The sequence below is a fragment of the Eleutherodactylus coqui genome, chromosome 3 (genome assembly GCF_035609145.1).
Source record: "Eleutherodactylus coqui strain aEleCoq1 chromosome 3, aEleCoq1.hap1, whole genome shotgun sequence".
NCBI lineage: Eukaryota > Metazoa > Chordata > Amphibia > Anura > Eleutherodactylidae > Eleutherodactylus > Eleutherodactylus coqui.
In genome coordinates this window covers 126,594,401-126,615,422 of record NC_089839.1, presented here as the reverse complement: position 1 = coordinate 126,615,422, position 21,022 = coordinate 126,594,401, and the positions used below count along the sequence as shown (strand labels likewise).

General features: G+C 46.1%; 1 protein-coding gene across 1 annotated transcript in view; it reads right to left on the bottom strand.

Moving 5' to 3' along the window:
• The window catches only part of TIAM2 (TIAM Rac1 associated GEF 2), a 507,083-nt gene that overhangs the window by 348,449 nt on the left and 137,612 nt on the right, over positions 1–21,022 (bottom strand). The window contains exon 4 of the mRNA XM_066596062.1: positions 10,045–10,132. The gene's annotated coding sequence lies outside the window, so the exon portion shown is untranslated. The remainder of the gene's footprint in view (positions 1–10,044; positions 10,133–21,022) is intronic.

Below are 21,022 nucleotides of genomic sequence, written 5' to 3'. Positions count from 1 at the left end.
GGCATTGAGACTCTAGTGCCCTATTCCACTTTTAGCTTGGATACTAGATGAGATGCGGGCAAGCATAGAGGCTCTAGTGCGCTGTTGTACCGCCTCTAGCTTGGGTACAAGATGAGATACAGGGGGGCATGGAAGCTCTAGTACCCTGTTGGACCTCCTCTAGCCTGGACACAAGATGTGATATGGGCAGGCATGGAGACTCTAGTACCCTGTTGTACCGCCTCTAGCTTGGATACAAGATGTGATATGGGCAGGCAAGGAGACTCTAGGACTCTGTTGGGATGCATCTAACTTAGATACAAGATGTTATACGGACGGGCATGGAGACTCTAGTATCCTGCTTGGTCGCCTCAAGCAGAGTACTAGAGCCTCTAAATGAGTACTAGATGCCCGCTGGTATCACATCTTGTATACAAGCTAGAGGTGGCCCAACACTAGCCTCTTTGTGTCCACTCGCATGTGGGCGGGGAGAGGCCATCATGGCCCCACAATGACTTGGAACTCAGTTCCAAGTCAAACTTTAAAGTGTACTTATTCTGAAACGCCAAAACATTTCACAATAATAAAAACCCACAGGGATAACAGGCGTTCCAGTTCTGGGTTCATGTTTCCTGTGATTTGGGCAGCATGAACCCGATAACAAAATCTCTTTACATAGTGCCTGGAAAATGAACCCATAAAAGGAAGACTTTAAAATGTGCATTGTTGAAGCCGGTTTGTGAGTCATATTACACTTTAGGGCCACATGTGGGATATTTCTGAAAACTGCAGATTCAGGGTAATAAATACTGTATTAGGTTTATGTGCTAACTCCTGCTGTTGTGTTATAAAAAAATATATGAAAATCAAAAACCTGCAAGAATAATGACATTTTCTAAATTATCCTACATAGGTCCTTATAAAAACATTCATATGCGTGGAATTAGCAGTGCAAAGCAGCATGCACCTAAAAAAGATAGGGCACAGGTGTGCGTTTTGCAGGCGTTTCCATTGCAGGACATTTAAAAGGTGCTTCTGGCTAAGGTATATTGAAAACCGATATATCGCTAATACTTCGGCGATATTTTTCATCAATATTGTTATGTCTGATATATCGGTAACATCGATAGTTTAAGGCGATATAATATCGATTTTTGTAAAGAAGAAACGTGTCTTGTGGTCTAGAGACCATATATTCTTTCTTTACATTCTGCCCTTTCCTTTGTGTTGTACAGGATGTAGTTTTGCTCGAGGCACTAATGAACTTATAAACAAGTTCTAGAAACTTTTGGAAAGTGTGAGGTAACATCTTGTTACCAATAAGGTTTGCTCCAGGCAAAACGACTCTCAGAAAAAGTGGGGTCTTAGGCCCCTTTTCCACATGCGTTTTCTGCATTGCGTTAGACGCAGGCTCTGAATGCTTGCGTTTAACGTGATGGCTGTGGGCAATGCTTTCTAAATGAAAGCATTTCCACATGCAGATGAGGGCTGCGCTGAACGCACGAAGGTCGCGTCCAGAAAAGGAGACGCAAAATGTCATGCGTTCAGCGTCTAACACGAACGCAGTGCCCATAGAAAAGATAGGAGACCCATCTACAATTGCGCTCGGAGCACTGCGTTCGCATTACCAGGCCCTGCATTGTTTACAAGTTGCCATGGAGACCGTTGGTCCCTCAACAGCAACTTGAAAAATTGCAGGGCATGCAGCCCCACAAACACACACACTCAACCCTACTCCAATTTGTACCAGCTTGGTAGAAAATATCTTTCTGTAGTTGCTACTTCGGTTCCTGCAAAAAGAATGTTTTCAAAGGCTGGTGTAATTATGTCTGCTCGACATAATTAATATTAATATTTCTGGGCTCATAAGATAATGATTATTGGGACCAATGATAAAAAACTTCTTTTCATATACCGTATATTCCGGCATATAAGACGACCTTTTAACCCCGAAAAATCTGCTCTGCAGTCGGGGGTCGTCTTATACGCCGGCTATACAAAAAAAAAAAGTGTCTACCCCCCCCCCCCCCCAAAAAAAAAACAGTACTCACCTCCCCCGGCGTTCTGCGGCGCTGCTGCAGGCTGTCGCTCCCTCCTCGTCCCCGACGGAGCATTGCTATCTGGAGGCGGGAATTAAAATCCCCGCCTCCAGAAAGCTAATGCTGTGATTGGCTAACTCACGCGCCGTCAGCCAATCACAGCTATTTAATGTTGAATGGCTGTGATTGGCTGACGGTGCGCGAGTTAGCCAATCACAGCATTAGCTTTCTGGAAATTACTACAGAACTAAATTGGTGCCTTGAAAAAAAGGTTTTGGATATTTTCTTTAAAATTTGAAAAAATAACCCCTGTATTTATAAGCCTTCTGACATTCAAAATAAATAAAACGACACTTCCAAAATGATGCCAACATACAGTGGTCACTTGGTAATTGTCATTCATGAACTATTTCGTGCATTATGGTCATCTGTCTGAGGCAAAATTGAATTGCAGAATCCGTGTGAGTCATCCACGCGGAGGATCCGCTGTTCAAGCAGCCTATAGAGAAGCATGGGGCATCCGCACTTAATTTAACACGCGTGGATTTAATTTTATTTGATTTTTGGATGGCACGCACGGAGAAGTGATCACAGCATGAGATGACACATTCTCTATGGGAGTGCGTGATCTGCAGTGCATCCGCAAACACATTTGTGGATGCACTGTAGATGTGAAGGTTAAAATTAATTAGGAATTCATTAATTAAATTAATTCAATTCACAAGGTCCAGATGAATTACATCCTAGGATACTAAAGGAAGCAGCGGGGTAATTGCTGAACCGCTCGCCATAATCTTTGAAAATTCCTGGAGAACAGAAGTTCCAGAAGATTGGAAAATGGCAAATGTTGTCCCTATCTTCAAAAAAGGGAAGAAGGTGGATCCAGGAAACCACAGGCCTGTGAGCCTGACTTCTATACCGGGAAAGATCTTTGAACAAATTATTAAACAGCATGTATGCAAGTACTTGGATGAAAATGGAGTAATTAACCAGAGCCAGCATGGGTTTGTAACAAACAAGTCATGCCAGACTAATCTAATTTCCTTCTATGACAGAATCACCGACTGGGTTGATCAGGGAAATGCGATTTATCTTGACCTTAGTAAAGCATTTGACAAGGTATCTCATACCATACTTATTAAAAAAATGACAAAATATGGGATTGACAAGGCAACTGTTAGGTGGATTCACAACTGGCTGAGTGATCGTACTCAAAGAATGGTCATACATGGCTGCACATCCAAGTGGAAGAATGTATCAAGTGGGGTACCACAAGGCTCTGTCCTAGGCCCAGTGTCTTTCAACATTTTTATAAATGATCTAGAGAAGGGAATTGATGGGAAACTGATCAAATTTGCTGATGACACAAAGCTAGGAGGGATAGCTAACACTAGGGAAGAGAGAGTATTCAAAAAGATCTAGAAAAGCTTGCACAATTAGCAGCAATTAACAGAATGGTATTTAACAAAGAGAAATGCAAAGTCCTACATCTAGGCAAGAAAAATTAAAAAAGCACATACGCAGGAAATTGTTGCGATCGTGACCAAGGAGGACTGGGTACGCACACAGGTTTTTGGCAAACTGACCCTGTGCTACAGGGGAGGAATGGCATGGCCCTACCTAAGCGGGGACATTGCCCTAATAAGGGCAGCCCAGAGGTCTTAGGATCTGGGCCCTAGCTGATCCTAGGAGCCACGCACCAGAACAGGACGCATTCACATGCCACGTGACAGGGACTGAACAACAGGACACACAGAGCCAGAATACACCGCATACAGCAGCCAAAATGCAACCACTAGTAACAGATAGGAAGCTGAATATAAATACCAGGTATTAGTTGACATTTTGTACAAAACGTGAAAGCTAGCAGGCCACTTTACGGCTCCTGGGTAAACTGCTACTCCCTACACTAACCAGGAGTTCACACAGAATGCTGCAAGAGGACACAGATAGCAGGTCACACAGCAAGCTTACACAAAACTGATAGAATTTAAACGTACAAATGGACATGTAACAGCACAGGGCACAAATCACACAGCAAACCTCAACAGACAAGGATTAATGACTGCTTATCCTGAACACCAGACAGACTGACCAGGAGCTGGGTTTATATGTGAGCAAAGACCCAGGAGATTGGCTAGCAGGAACCAAACCCAGCCAGCTCAATTATTAACCCTGAGAGTGCTGTGCTGCTGGAAGCAAAGTAGTACAACATGTCTAAGCAGCGTACGTAACAGAAATGAGCTAAGCAGCAGCACATGTGAAAAAGACTTGGGTATACTAATAGATCATAGATTGAACATGAGTCAACAATGTAAAATCACAGAGGTGAGGGAAAGAACAAAGACATTATTCACAGAAAAAGCCAAAAATACAATACCTGAAGGTCTGCAAAGCAGACACGGTCGCCATAGGCACGATCGCCATAAGGCGGGCACAATCGCCATCGGCGATTGAGTCAACAATGTGACGCAGCAGCCAAAAAGGCAAACACAATTCTCAGATGTATTAAGAGAAGCATACAGTCTAGATCATGTGAGGTCATTATCCCCCTCTACTCTCTCTTAGTCAGACCTCATCTGGAATACTGTGTCCAGTTCTGGGCACCCCACTTTAAAAAAGACATAGACAAACTGGAGCAAGCTCAGAGAAGAGTTACCAAGATGGTAAGCGGTCTGCAAATTATGTCCTATGAAGAACGGTTAAAGGATCTGGGAATGTTTAGCTTGCAAAAATTAAGGCTGAGAGGAGACTTAATAGCAGTCTACAAATATCTGAAGGGTTGTCACAGTGCAGAGGGATCAGTCCTATTCTAATTTGCACAAGGAAAGACTAGAAGCAATGGGATGAAACTGAAAGGGAGGAGACACAGATTAGATATTAGAAAAACCTTTCTGAGGGTGATCAATAAGTGGAACAGGTTACCACGGGAGGCCGTGAGTTCTCCTTCAATGGAAGTGTTCAAACAAAGGCTGGCCAAATATCTGTCTGGGATGATTTAGAAAATCCTGCACCGAACAGGGTGGTTGGACCAGATGACCCTGGAGGTCCCTTCCAACTCTACCAATCTATGAGAAAGGTGGGGAAAAAGCTGGGAGCTGGGTTGCGGATGATCTGCTGGGTACTGGTGTATCTTGTCTCCACCAGAAATATGGGTGGAGAGCTGCAAAGTGACAGGTAACACCTTTGCTCTGCCCTATTAGTGCCACTCTGAGCTTTCACCACAGTTTCTCCCCACTCACCACATAAGTGAAGATGAACATGACCCCCCCGCCCCCCTATCTGCGCCCCCCCCCCCCCTTGACATTGCGAATAAGTCACGGGTACCTGCGTCATCGCCTAGCAACAGCGCGGGGAAAACACAGTTTTGAAAAAAGAATCTATACTGCACATATCCGACCCTGCGTCCATCCGCAGTACAGAAGAAATTGCAAGAAGACAGGTAAGCGCAGAGCTGGGGTCAGGGCTCCCGCATGCAGAATCCATGTGAGAACGGCCTTAGGCCTTGCTCACACAAGCATGTCGTATTCCGCGTGCGGGAGGCGCGCAGCCGACTCTGGCTGGTGACCCTGCGTACAGTGTGCAATTGTATTGCATATGACTGTCATGCACAGTACAGCTTTTTATTTTGGATGTTTGCATTGCCTGCACCGTCGCTTAGTAATAATGTGGGTACCCGCAGCCCATACACAATGGAATTGCGTATGTGCTAGGGGTATATCTGTAACCATATAGTACAATGGGCTCTATGGTTGCAGATTCCATGGTAACATAGAACATGCTTCGCTCTACTTTCCATGAGCGTATTACGCAATTCCAACTCACTATTGTGAGCAGGATTGTGTAATCCAATATGTTTGATTGAACAGCGTATTACCGCGGATCATATGATCACGGAATCCGCAATTCAAATCCGGTTGTGCGAGACTGGTCTTCTAAGCAAAAATATTTTTAAAAAGTCTTAGAATTGCTATTTTTTCAAAAGTTCCTTTACATTTAGGATATTTTTATTATTACCATATAAAGTGACAAATGTCAGATATGAAAAATGAGGCTTGGTGAGAAGAGGCCAAAACTGTCTGCAGGTAGGAAGGTGTTAATGTATATACCTAAGATGATGAAGTTCACTTATTTACTGTGGTGCATTTAAATAGGCATTCACTAGAAGCATGTTTGCTCCTGGGGAACATATTACATGCACTTTCCCATATGTGCAGCGTGTGGACAGCGGCCCAACATCTTAATACAATGAACAGTTTCTCCTCTCTGACAACAAATATAAGAGCTGCGACCCTTCATAATGCGACACTCCGCCATCTAAACCAATCACAGCCGCACAACTGGCCAAAGATCGCTCATCGCTGACGACTAAGAAGCAGAAACGGCGGCCATTCTTTATGTATCCTTCACCTCAGGACAGAGAACGCTGTAGGACTTGTAGATACTCGGCGTCCGCAGCCTTATATTATACACTGAAGCAGAACCCAGAACTTGTGCATTCCTCTTACATCATAGTGCAGTGAGTCATGGTAAGTGCTTGCAGTGTGACATCCAATTTATTCTACCCCATGCTAATGGCTGGAGAACTGACAAGCATCTAAGTTTTCCTCCCTTTGTCTGGATATTTTATGGGAGTCTAGCATGTGTTTTGAGTACAATAGAAAAGAGAATTTTTACAACATACTTGAAGGATTTGTACTGAACTAAAGTTTTTTTTAAATAGAGGTAATAATAAAATACATGGCCTTTAATGGAAAACTGTGAAAACCGACCTTAATGCAATCTAGCTTTCTTACATTTTTCATTACAAGCTACTATGTATGACAGTTGTGGGCAACAGGTGGCCCAAGAACTGGAGACAGGGCTCATCCTGTGGCCCACGTCTGACTGTACATGGTATATATGACACAGTCTGTCTTCACATTCCCCATCATTACTATTCTGTTGTCTGCCATAAAAATCTGATTGGAAGAAATCTGACTATGGGGACAACAATCCCAAGAAGAGGAGTCTTGTTACTCCGATTTGCAAGAAACGGATAGCCAGACCTACAGTTATAATGAATAATACAGCAGTTCTTTAGACGGATGTCCGGGATAATGAATGTAATATGGATGGAGTCACGGTCACCATCGGAGATTCCCATTACAGGGAATGTGTGACACATATTTGCGTTTTACTAATTTAAGGCACGTATACTTTTTGTAATCGTTTTTTATTTTTTTAATTTTTTTTAAAATGTATTTTCTGTACATGATTATTGAGCTAGCCATCTTGCTTGAGCTGCTCCTAACAGCAATGAGATATGCTTTAAGACAATGGGAACCTGTAGTCTGGAGAAGACTCACTGACTTCTATGGGAGATTATTCTAGGCATGCTGAGTCCTGTGTAGAGGTCATTGTGCAAGGAGGGGGTGGAGGTGAGCTGTGCCCATCAAATAAATAGCTGCCTCCAGATTTGTAAAATTACTGCCTGTGATGATAAAAGCCGCACAGAGAGCACACCATCCCAGTACCTTGAACGCCTAAGCGCCAGTTGCAAACTCCCCTGAATAATGAGGTGGGTGGCTGCCTAGTGATTATTCCTGCACAGAAAAGTGGATACAGGGTGTCAGACCACATGGTGCTTGTAGTGCACCGTGCAGGTTTACAAACTATTAGTAACGCCATATTTGGAACCAGTGGGTTGCCCTGCACCCCACAGGTGAATCACACTGGCATTGGAACTCTGGGCTCCCCCAGCACATAAAGCCGCACTGTATGTTATATATAAATACTGATAAATGTGAGGTATTAACTGATATTTTCGCCAAAATACATGAGCCCACAACCCGCTTCAAGGGTCCTTACATATTGTGGGTCCCTACACTAATATTAGTTAAAAATACAGAAGGAGAATATCATATAGTATTTATCTATAACATACGGTGCGGTTTTGAAATCAGGGGGACATTTGCAGTGATCTCCCTTTCGTTTTGTTTCAGCGCACCCCATCATTGTGATGGGTGATGAGCTGTGCTAAACAACGAAAAATAGAGCAGACAGCGCTCAAAAATCATTGCGCTGAAAAGCGTCAAGCACCGCGATCGAACGCATGTCTGCAAGTCCTCATTGAAATCAATGGGAGCGTTATAGCGTGATTACAACAGCGTTCAAACTCCTGCGATAATCGCGGTAAAAACTGTCCGTGTGAGAGAGGCCTTAGGTTGGGTACACAGAGGCGGATTACATGGCATTTTCAGTAGCAAAAATGTGGATGAGATCTTGTCCACAAGCTGCAGAAAAAATCCCCACAAAACCCGAGCAAAAATTGACAAACAGTATGAAATTTAATTCTGCAACATATGAATTTTATCACAGTTTTCACTACAGAATTCACCTCTTCTCAATGAGGGGGCGAATTCCGCACAGAAATAGGCAATAAAACCAGCATTAAAACCTGTATGGGTTTTGAGACAGACTTCCAACTGCTGATCTACTGCAAAATGTCCGCTGCGGACATTATGCAGCAAATCAGATGCGTGTGAATTCAGTCATAGCATATGTTTCTGAAAAAAAAACACAGAGTCAAAATGCACACCATCTGATTTCAGAAGATACCACGCTCCATCTCACCTCCAAACTCTTTGTGCTCTTTGGCGCCTCCTTCACCAGGCACCTGGAGCTTGTAGTGAGCACAGCACCGCTGCTCAGGCGACACGAAAGAGGCAAGTGGTGCTGCACTGACTAGAGGCCACCAGGGACCCGGAATATCAAACGTAAAATCAAACCTCGTGATAAGACACACCCTGGCCACACTCCTGACCACGCACCCTTTTTGGTAGGGGTGTCCCACGGTAACACTTTTTTCCCCAGGAGTGCCTGAAGGCTGAGAAGGTTGGGAAATACTGAGTTAATCACTTGACTGCAGGATGTATTTAATGGGTACTAAGGTATTGATTTTATTTGTATTGAATGTGTTTAGTCAAGAAGCAAAACAGTAACTGAAATATAGAATTTTTTCTACTGTGCACCACATTCTCATTCTTTCAAAATAATGGATATTTTCATTATGGTTGCCATGGTTATGCTCAAGGACACGTACGCTACTATCAATGAGGTTTTATTTTATTTCAATACAAAATATCTGCAGCTTTCTAAATTGTAATAGGGTATAAGGTACATTAATACAGTATATCTCCCACATTAGAGGGAAAAAATCATCTTATATGAATTCCTAAGTATGATAATGTAGGCACGAAAAAAAGACCAAATATGGGATTGACAAGGCAACTGGCTGAGTGATCGCACTCAAAGAGTGGTCATAAATGGCTGCACATCCAATTGGAAGAATGTGTCAAGTGGGGTACCACAAAGCTCTCCTAGGCCCAGTGTTGTTCAATATTTTTATAAATGATCTGGATCTGGGAATTGATGGGAAACTGATCAAATTTGCTGATGACACAAAGCTAGGAGGATTAGCTAACACTAGGGAAGAGAGAGAGAGAGTATTCAAAAAGATCTAGAAAAGCTTGCACAGTGGGCAGCGACTAATAGAATAGTATTTAACAAGGAGAAATGCAAAGTCCTACATCTGGACAAGAAAAATGAAGAAAGGCCATACAGAATGGGACGAATTGAGCTAAGCAGCAGCACATGTGAAAAAGACTTTGGTATACTAATAGATCACAGACTACCTTTTTGCTACTGCATCACACTGTTGATTCATGTTCAAACACAATTCTGGGTTGTATAAAGAGAAGTATAGAGTTTAGATCACGGGAGGCAATTATCCCCCTCTACTCCTCCATAGGCCTCATGCTCACGGGCGGATTTGCCACAGGAGGTGGGGAGTTCTCCTTCACTGGAAGTCTTCAGGGGCTAGACAGACATCTGTCTGGGATGATTTAGTGACCCTGCAATGCACAGGGGGTTGGGCCCGATGATCCTGGAGGTCCCTTCCAACTCTACCATTCTAGGATTCTATGTATGGTGTTAATAAGCTAATAGGATCTACAATCAATGCAATACATCATTTTGCACTCACATGGTAGTACCAAGTAGTGATGCACAATGTGACCAACAGATCTGTCTACAGTGGCTTGTTGATGGTTCCAGGGAACCGGGTTTCCTTTCTGAAAACAAGAAGTAAAAAAGGTAATGATGAAGGTAGAATGTTCGCCAGATTGTAGCACTGTCAGCTTCACTTTAATTTTATGCTTTTAATTTCTGGAAACTAGATGTACAGAAAATTGGTGTCAGCTCCGTACTGCTTGTGTTCTGATCACTACATTTATTTTACATTTTCAGCCCAGCAAGCATCTAATATGAAGGAGTTCGGCTAATCACTTGCTTTCATCTAAAGACACCTCAGACGTTCCGTTAATAATAGGACCAGCTAGGAACACTAATGTGCTCTCAGACATAAAAGAAATACATGAATACCAGAGTTCAGGGAAGGAACTGTACTTGTTCTCAACAGCAGCTGTGAAACTTCAAATGCATTTTATATGTTCAGCCTCTTCTTTTTTTTTACCAAAAAACAAAGCAATTTTCCATTTTGCGATGCTGTACTGTACTCTGTATGCCGCCTTTCAGTCAATGGTAAACATATAAGCCAAAAATCAGTATTCATCAGAATAACTTGACATAAGCAACAAAGGGAGAGTTGGAAACATTGGTCTCATGTCAGTTCTTAAAGCAACAAATCAACAGTACTTTTAAGATTACCTTTTTGCAGACGTGTTATGACTAGAGATGAGCGAGCACCAAAATGCTCGGGTGCTCGTTACTCGGGACGAAATTATCACGATGCTCGAGGGTTCGTTTCGAGTAACGAACCCCATTGAAGTCAATGGGCGACCCGAGCATTCTTGTATATCGCCGATGCTCGCTAAGGTTTTCATTTGTGAAAATCGGGGCAATTCAAGAAAGTGATGGGAACGACACAGCAACGGATAGGGCAGGCGAGGGGCTACATGTTGGGCTGCATCTCATGTTCACAGGTCCCACTATTAAGCCACAATACCGGCAAGAGTGGGCCCCCCCTGGGCCCCCCCCCTCCCAACAACTTTTACTTCTGAAAAGCCCTCATTAGCAATGCATACCTTAGGTAAGCACCACACTACCTACAACAAAGCACAATCACTGCCTGCATGACACTCCGCTGCCACTTCTCCTGGGTTACATGCTGCCCAACCCCCCTCCCCCCCTCCCCCGCACGACCCAGTGTCCACAGCGCACACCAAACTGTCCCTGCGCAGCCTTCAGCTGCCCTCATGCCACACCACCCTCATGTCTATTTATAAGTGCGTCTGCCATGAGGAGGAACCGCAGGCACACACTGCAGAGGGTTGGCACGGCTAGGCAGCGACCCTCTTTAAAAGGGGCGGGGCGATAGCCCACAATGCTGTACAGAAGCAATGAGAAATCCAATCCTGTGCCACCTCCATCTGGAGCTGCACACGTGGGCATAGCAATGGGGAACCTATGTGCCACACACTATTCATTCTGTCAAGGTGTCTGCATGCCCCAGTCAGACCACGGTTTTTCATAAATAGTCACAGGCAGGTACAACTCTGCAATGGGAATTCCGTGTGCACCCACAGCATGGGTGGCTCCCTGGAACCCACCGGCTGCACATTAATGTATCCCACTGCAGTGCCCATCACAGCTGAGGTGACGTCCGATTAAATGCAGGTGGGCTTCGGCCCACACTGCATGCCCCAGTCAGACTGGGGTTCTTTAGAAGTGGACATATGCAGTTACAACTCCGTGTGGACCCACGGCATGGGTGGTTCCCTGGAACCCACCGGCGGTACATAAATATATCCCATTGCAGTGCCCAACAGCTGATGTAACGTCAGCTGTAATGCAGGTGGGCTAAAAATTAATTGGATTACGCTGTAGGCGAGGGCCCCCAAAAATTGGTGTACCAACAGTACTAATGTACCTGAGAAAAATTGCCCATGCCCAACCAAGAGGGCAGGTGAAACCCATTAATCGCTTTGGTTAATGTGGCTTAATTGGCAACTATGCCTGGAGGCAGCCCAGTTAAAATAAAAATTGGTTCAGGTGAAAGTTTCAACGCTTTAATGAGCATTGAAACGTATAAAAATTGTTTACAAAAATTATATGACTGAGCCTTGTGGGCCTAAGAAAAATCGCCCGTTCGGCGTGATTATGTGAGGTTTCAGGAGGAGGAGGAATATTATACACAGATTTATGAAGCAAAAAGGTCCCCGTTTTTGATGGTGATAGAGAACGATGCTTCCATCCGCGGGTGCAGCCTACGTATTGCTTAGGTATCGCTGCTGTCCGCTGGTGGAGAAGAGAAGTCTGGGGAAATCCAGGCTTTGTTCATCTTGATGAGTGTAAGCCTGTCGGCACTGTCGGTTGACAGGTGGGTACGCTTATCTGTGATGATTCCCCCAGCCGCACTAAACACCCTCTCTGACAAGACGCTAGCCGCAGGACAAGCAAGCACCTCCAGGGCATACAGCGCGAGTTCAGGCCACGTCTCCAGCTTCGACACCCAGTAGTTGTAGGGGGCAGAGGCGTCACCGAGGACGGTCGTGTGATCGGCTACGTACTCCCTCACCATCCTTTTACAGTGCTCCCGCCAACTCAGCCTTGACTGGGGACCGGTGACACAGTCTTGCTGGGGAGCCAGAAAGCTGGCAAAGGCCTTGGATAATGGTCCCCTGCCTGCGCTGTACATGCTGCCTGATCTCTGCGCCTCCCCTGCTACCTGGCCCTCGGAACTGCGCCTTCGGCCACTAGCGCTGTCGGATGGGAAGTTTACCATCAGTTTGTCCACCAGCGCCCTGTGGTATAGCATCATTCTGGAACCCCTTTCCTCTTCGGGAATGAGAGTGGAAAGGTTCTCCTTATACCGTGGGTCGAGCAGTGTGTACACCCAGTAATCCGTAGTGGCCAGAATGCGTCTAACGCGAGGGTCACGAGAAAGGCATCCTAACATGAAGTCAGCCATGTGTGCCAGGGTACCTGTACGCAACACATGGCTGTCCTCACTAGGAAGATCGCTTTCAGGATCCTCCTCCTCCTCCTCCTCTGGCCATACACGCTAAAAGGATGACAGGCAAGCAGCATGTGTACCCTCAGCAGTGGGCCAAGCTGTCTCTTCCCCCTCCTCCTCATGCTCCTCCCCCTCCTCCTCCTCCTCAACGCGCTGAGATATAGACATGAGGGTGCTCTGACTATCCAGCGACATACTGTCTTCCCCCGCCTCCGTTTCCGAGTGCAAAGCGTCTGCCTTTATGCTTTGCAGGGAACTTCTCAAGAGGCATAGCAGAGGAATGGTGACGCTAATGATTGCAGCATCGCCGCTCAGCATCTGGGTAGGCTCCTCAAAGTTTCCAAGGACCTGGCAGATGTCTGCCAACCAGGCCCACTCTTCTGTAAAGAATTGAGGAGGCTGACTCCCACTACGCCGCCCATGTTGGAGTTGGTATTCCACAATAGCTCTGCGCTGCTCATAGAGCCTGGCCAACATGTGGAGCGTAGAGTTCCACCGTGTGGGCACGTCGCACAGCAATCGGTGCACTAGCAGATTAAACCGATGTTGCAGGGTCCGCAGGGTGGCAGCGTCCGTCTTGGAGTTGCGGAAATGTGCGCTGACCCGGCGCACCTTTCCGAGCAGGTAAGACAAGTGTGGGTAGCTTTTCAGAAAGCGCTGAACCACCAAATGAAACACATGGGCCAGGCATGGCACATGCGTGAGGCTGCCGAGCTGCAGAGCCGCCACCAGATTACGGCCGTTGTCACACACAACCATGCCCGGTTGGAGGCTCAGCGGCGCAAGCCAGCGGTCGGTCTGCTCTGTCAGACCCTGCAGCAGTTCGTGGGCCGTGTGCCTCTTCTCTCCTAAGCTGAGTAGTTTCAGCACGGCCTGCTGACGCTTGCCCACCGCTGTGCTGCCGTGCCGCGCGACACCGACTGCTAGCGACGTGCTGCTGCTGACACATCTTGATTGCGAGACAGAGGTTGCGTAGGAGGAGGGGGAGGAGGAGGAGGGTGGTTTAGTGGAGGAGGCATACACCGCCGCAGATACCACCACCGACCTGGGGCACGCAATTCGGGGGGTGGGTAGGACGTGAGCGGTCCCAGGCTCTGACTCTGTCCCAGCCTCCACTAAATTCACCCAATGTGCCGTCAGGGAGATATAGTGGCCCTGCCCGCCTGTGCTTGTCCACGTGTCTGTTGTTAAGTGGACCTTGGCAGTAACCGCGTTGGTGAGGGCGCGTACAATGTTGCGGGAGACGTGGTCGTGCAGGGCTGGGACGGCACATCGGGAAAAGTAGTGGCAACTGGGAACCGAGTAGCGCGGGGCCGCCGCCGCCAACATGCTTTTGAAAGCCTCCGTTTCCACAAGCCTATACGGCAGCATCTCCAGGCTGATCAATTTGGCAATGTGCACGTTTAACGCTTGAGCGTGCGGGTGCGTGGCGGCGCGCTTGCGCTCAAACAGTGGCGCTAGCGACGTCTGGATGCTGCGCTGAGAGACATTGCTGGATGGGGCAGAGGACAGCGGAGGTGAGGGTGTGGGTGCAGGCCAGGAGACGGTAGTGCCTGTGTCCTCAGAGGGGGGTTGGATCTCAGTGGCAGGTTGGGGCACAGGGGGAGAGGCAGTGGTGCAAACCGGAGGCGGTGAACGGCCTTCGTCCCGTGCGTGGCCATCATATGCCTGCGCATGCTGGTGGTGGTGGCTCCCCAGCTGATCTTGGCGCGACAAAGGTTGCACACCACTGTTCGTCGGTCGTCAGGCGTCTCTGTGAAATACTGCCAGACCTTTGAGCACCTTGACCTCTGCAGGGTGGCATGGCGCGAGGGGGCGCTTTGGGAAACAGTTGGTGGATTATTCGGTCTGGCCCAGCCTCTACCCCTGGCCACCGCACTGGCTCGGCCTGTGCCCACACCCTGACTTGGGCCTCCGCGTCCTCGCCCGCGTCCACGTCCTATAGGCCTACCCCTACCCCTCAGCATGGTGTATTAGCAGTAGTGCAGAAACAGAACGCTGTAATTAAATGTGCCGCTTATTGGCCTGTGGTTGGAGGCTGACTTCGCTTATGGAACGCCAGGAAATAATTTTGCGCAAGCCTGCTGTAACACTTAGCTGGCTGCGTATGAATTAGGAGGACAACTACACCCAGCACAGACCCAGTACACTGAGGACAGTCACAGGCAGCCCAAATAGATTTTTTTCCCCAAATGTTTTTGGAAAGGCCCACTGCCTATATACACTGTATATGTCTTCTCTCTCTGCGTCACCACTACTGGCCCTGGAGTATGTCAAATAACTGCAGACTGTTGCACTGTGGACTAGAATACAGCAGTGATTTAACAGCCAACACAGAGCCAGGAAATAATTTTGTGCAAGCCTGCTGTAACACTTAGCTGGCTGCGTATGAATTAGGAGGACAACTACACCCAGCACAGACCCAGTACACTAAGGACAGTCACAGGCAGCCCAAATAGATTTTTTTCCCCAAATGTTTTTGCTAAGGCCCACTGCCTATATTCAATAAATATGTCTTCTGTTCCTGCCTCACAATATATGTCTTCTGTCCCTGCCTAACCACCACTTCTGGCCCTGGAGTATGAATAATTACTGCAGGGCGCAATGCTCTGCACGGCCGATATACAAAAAAAAAAAAAAAGTGCAACACTGCAAAAAGCAGCCTCCACAGTACTGCACTCGGTTAGATGTGGCCCTAAGAAGGACCGTTGGGGTTCTTGAAGCCTAAAATACTCCTAACACTCTCCCTATAGCAGCTCCGGCACCAACAGCACTTTCCCCCCTCTATGTCAGAACAAGTCTGTGGCGAGCCGCGGGAGGGGCCGATTTTTATACTCGGGTGACACCTGATCTCGCCAGCCACTCACTGCAGGGGGGTGGTATAGGGCTTGAACGTCGCAGGGGGAAGTTGTAATGCCTTCCCTGTCTTTCTATTGGCCAGAAAAGCGCGCTAACGTCTCAGAGATGAAAGTGAAAGTAACTCGAACATCGCGTGGTACTCGTCACGAGTAACGAGCATCTCGAACACACTAATACTCGAACGAGTATCAAGCTCGGACGAGTACGTACGCTCATCTCTAGTTATGATCCTTCTACAGCAGTGTTTCTCAATTCCAGTCTTCAAGGACCCCAACAGGTCATGTTTTCAGAATTTCCTCAGTGTTGCACAGGTCACGTAATTATTGTCAATGCCCCAGGTGTTCTGACTATAGGATATCCTGAAAACATGACATGTGGGGGTCCCTGGGGACTGGAGTTGAGAAACACTGTTCTACCGAGAACAACTGTCTGGCACTTCAGCGTTGCCTCCCTCTGTGTCTCCGGCCGGCTCTCGCGATGTCATTGCGAGAGCCCGGCCTGTCACCATGGCAACAGGACGCCAGACACTGGCGTCCTGTATTGCCTGTGCCTATAATCGCTGTACAAGCGATAAGGCATGGCAGAGCAGTAGCTCTGCCATGCCTTATGACAGCGATCTTAGGCATAGTGCTGCAAGTCCCTCAGAGGGACTCAAATAGTGTAAAAAAAAGAAAAGAAAAGTGTAAAAAAAAATATTAAAAAACCCATTTTTTATGCTTTTTCTAATATTAGTATAAAAAAAAGGGGAAAAAAATTAAAACCCCACATATTGGGTATTGACGCGTCCGTAACGACGTGTACAAAAAGTTGAACACACTTTTTATTTTGTACGACAAAAAGCGTTAAAAAAAACCCCCTAAAAAACAGAGGCAAAATGCTAATTTTTAGCATTTTGCCTCACAAAAAATGCAATAAAAGTGATCAAAAAAGGCGTACATTCACAAAAATGGTACCAATAAAAACTACAGCTCGTCTCACAAAAAAATAAGCCCTCAGAGCTCCATACATAGAAAAATAAAAAAGTTACAGGACTTTGAATGCAGCTATAGAGAAAAAAAAAAGATTTCCAAAAAAAAGGGGGTTTTATTGCAAAAAAGTGTAAAAACCTAAAAAAAAAATATAACAATTTTGGTATCGTCGTTACCGTACCGACCCGCAGAAAAAATTTAGTGTGTCATTTATGCTGCATGATTAACGCTGTAAAAAAAAAGAAAAAGAAATCTATGGCAGAATTGATGCGTTTTTCTCCCTGTTATCATAAAAAAAAAAAAAAATTTACGATATTGTCTATGTACCCAAAAGTGGCACCGATAAAAACTACAGATCACCACGCAAAAAACAAGCCCTTATACGGCCGCGTCCACGGAAAAATAAAAAAGTTATGGCTTTTGAAAAATGGAGATGGAAAAATATCAAAAAAAAAAAATCGCTTGGTCTTCAACGCCAAAATAGGCCGTGTCATACAGGGGTTAACCTGTCTTCTACCAGAATTAAAGGGATTGTCCCGCGAAACAAAGTGGGGGTATACACTTCTGTATGGCCATATTAATGCACTTTGTAATGTACATTGTGCATTAATTATGAGCCATACAGAAGTTATTCACTTACCTGTTCCGTTGCTAGCGTCCTCGTCTCCATGGTGCCGTCTAATTTTCAGCGTCTAATCGCCGGATTAGACGCGCTTGCGTCTTCTTTTCTGAATGGGGCCGCTCGTGCCGGAGAGCGGCTCCTCGTAGCTCCGCCCCGTCACGTGCCGATTCCAGCCAATCAGGAGGCTGGAATCGGCAATGGACCGCACAGAAGACCTGCAGTCCACCAAGGGTGAAGATCCCGGCGGCCATCTTCACAAGGTAAGTAAGAAGTCACCGGAGCGCGGGGATTCAGGTAAGCACTATCCGGTTTTCTTTTTTAACCCCTGCATCGGGTTTGTCTCGCGCCGAACGGGGGGGGGCTATTGGAAAAAAAAAACCCCGTTTCGGCGCGGGACAACCCCTTTAACTTCTATCACCTATCTATAGGCTAAGTAATAAAGGTCTAATCAGTGGGGGTCTCACCGCTGAAACAACAACCAAACCCAAGAATGGTGGTCCTGTGTCCTCCTCTTCTGTCACTGTTGGGATGCTACTTCCATCCGCAGTGACATCACACTGAATGGAGCAATGCCTGCGAAGGCGCGGCACCATTTATTCAATTCAAAGGATACAAGAAACAAGATCCCTTCAGTATGAAAGCTCATAGTAAGAGTATGCTTAAACCAACATACATAAAAAACACAAAAGCAAAAGACTGAGCATGTATTCTCTATACATATACAAATCTGTAATACAGTCATTAAAAACATATAGGGAATCGTACAATACATAGAGAAGACAGAAATCGCAGGATGAGTAACAATACATATCAGAACGTACCGTATTTTTCGCTTTATAAGACGCACCTAGGTTTTAGAGAGAGGAAAAAAATATTTTAAACCAAAAAGTGGGCTTAAATATTTAATAAAATAACAGAATAATATGTAAACATGAACAGCAGTCAGTCAACAGCCGCATTAAGAACTATTATTACTGTAATTAACAGATGAGCAGAGATTTTTATTTTAGGACTATACACCTCTAGTCATCAGAAAACCCCCAAAACTCCTCACTGCTGTCTGAACTTATCAAGTTCAGTGACTCACTATCACTGGTGTCAGCATCTTCATAAAGGATTCCATCCTCAGAACCGTCCAAGGCATTACGGATGCCACATTTTTTGAAGGATCCTACAACAATTTCCTCCTTCACAGCCAGCCACGATGTTTTCACCCACTCACAAACCTGAGTGATAGTGGGCCTTTTAATGCGTCCAGTGGGTGTCAGGTCATGATTTCCAGCAGCCATCCACTTGTTCCACTCCTCTCGCATAAAAACTTTAAATGGCTTGTTAATAGAAACATCCAGAGGCTGCAACTGGCTGGTAAGCCCCCCAGGAATTACAGCTAGATGGGTCTTTGCTTCTTTAAATATTTTCTTTGTGTTTTCACTGATATGTGCCCTAAACTGGTCAAGTACTAGCAGGGCAGGTTTCTTCAGAAGCCCTCCAGGGCGTCTGGACCACACTTTTTCGATCCATATGTTCATTCCACCTTCATCCATCCTTTCTCATGAACATGGACAATAACTCCTCGTGGGATTGCCTCTTTTGACATGCATTTTCTTTTGAAGATTAGCATTGGTGGACGTTGGGTGCCATCTGCACAGCAGGACAACACAACCGTGTAATGCGTTTTCTCATGTCCTTAGGTTTTCACAGTTATGGATTTTGCACCTTTCAAATCAACAGTCCTGTTTGATGGAACATCAAAAGTTAACAGGACTTCATCCATATTCCCAATCTGGCCTATTTCAAAGCCATTTTTCTTTCTTGCATCAATTACAAATTTATGAAAAGACACAATTTTGGCTTCATATTCTTTAGGCATTTTTTGCGCAATCCTAGTTTTGGTGCGCATAGCAAGGACACATCTCCTCATGAACCTGTAGCACCACGATGCGGATCCAGTGAAGTCCTCAATGCCTTTCTCTGCAGCAAGAGGCTTGGCTTCAAAGATGATCATTTTTGTAGAGACTGAAAATCCGTTGTTCCTGTGACGTATTATCCACTCATTCATTTCCACGTCTATCTGTGGCCATTTTGCAGTACGCCCACGAAAAGTGTGCTTACTTTTATCTGCTTTTTGCAGCTCCTCCTCCTGTTTCCTCCATTCACGTATCATTTTTTCTGTTAGAGGCGGCCCAAAATGTCTCTCAGCTGCTCTGTTCCCATGTTCTTTGGCGTATTTCCCTACCTCCAGTTTAAAAGGGTTTTTTATGCTAGTCGTTTCTGCTTTGACATCTTTCTAAAATTAGATGGATGCAGCAGGAGATTAAGGTAGCTTTGTCATGCAATAATGAAAGAACTGTAAGCACTTCCTCATAGGAGGAAGGGGTCAAGCTGATTGGTGGAGGAAGGAGAGCAACAGTTGTTCCCGCCGGCGCTCACCCCCAATCAGCGGGCAGCAGTGCAAAGGAGAGAGAACTGATTCTTTGGCCGAATGTTCGCATGATTGCGCGTTAAACTCGCGATCACGCGTCTTTTCACGATCGCGCGAACAAACGGCACCTTCGCTCTATAAAACGCACTGACTTTTCTCCCCCACTTTGGGGGGCGGGGGAAGAAATGTGCGTCTTATAAAGCGAAAAATATGGTATGTAGGTTCCAAAAATAAATCCAAAACTTCACAAAGGGAAAAAAGAAAATTCTACAAAATACAAACTATACATAAGGATGCAATAAAAAGCCTCAATTCCATGAGTGTAATATAAATAATATGAAGGTTAAATCCACCAAAAGCACACCAAACCAAAGACAGGGGTTCATAAATACATTAATAGTACATAAAACCCATGAAGATACACAGGACAGACATATGAAAATAGAAAATAAAGAATTGTGCATGTGTCAAGATGAGATTTGAACTCCAGAACCCAGTGCTGCAAGGCAACAGTGCTAACCACTGAGCCACCGTGCAGTGCAGCAAGGCAGCAGTGCTAACCACTGAGCCACTGTGCAGCAAGGCAACAGTGCTAACCACTGAGCCACCGTGCAGCAAGGCAACAGTGCTAACCACTGAGCCACCGTGCAGCAAGGCAACAGTGCTAACCACTGAGCCACCGTGCAGCAAGGCAACAGTGCTAACCACTGAGCCACCGTGCTGCAAGGCAACAGTGCTAACCACTGAGCCACCGTGCTGCAAGGCAACAGTGCTAACCACTGAGCCACCGTGCTGCAAGGCAACAGTGCTAACCACTGAGCCACCGTGCTGCAAGGCAACAGTGCTAACCACTGAGCCACCGTGCTGCAAGGCAACAGTGCTAACCACTGAGCCACCGAGCTGCAAGGCAACAGTGCTAAACACAGAGCCACCGAGCTGCAAGGCAACAGTGCTAACCACTGAGCCACCGAGCTGCAAAGCAACAGTGCTAACCACTGAGCCACCGAGCTGCAAAGCAACAGTGCTAACCACTGAGCCACCGAGCTGCAAAGCAACAGTGCTAACCACTGAGCCACAGTGATTCCCGGCAACAGAGCTAACCACTGAGCCACCATG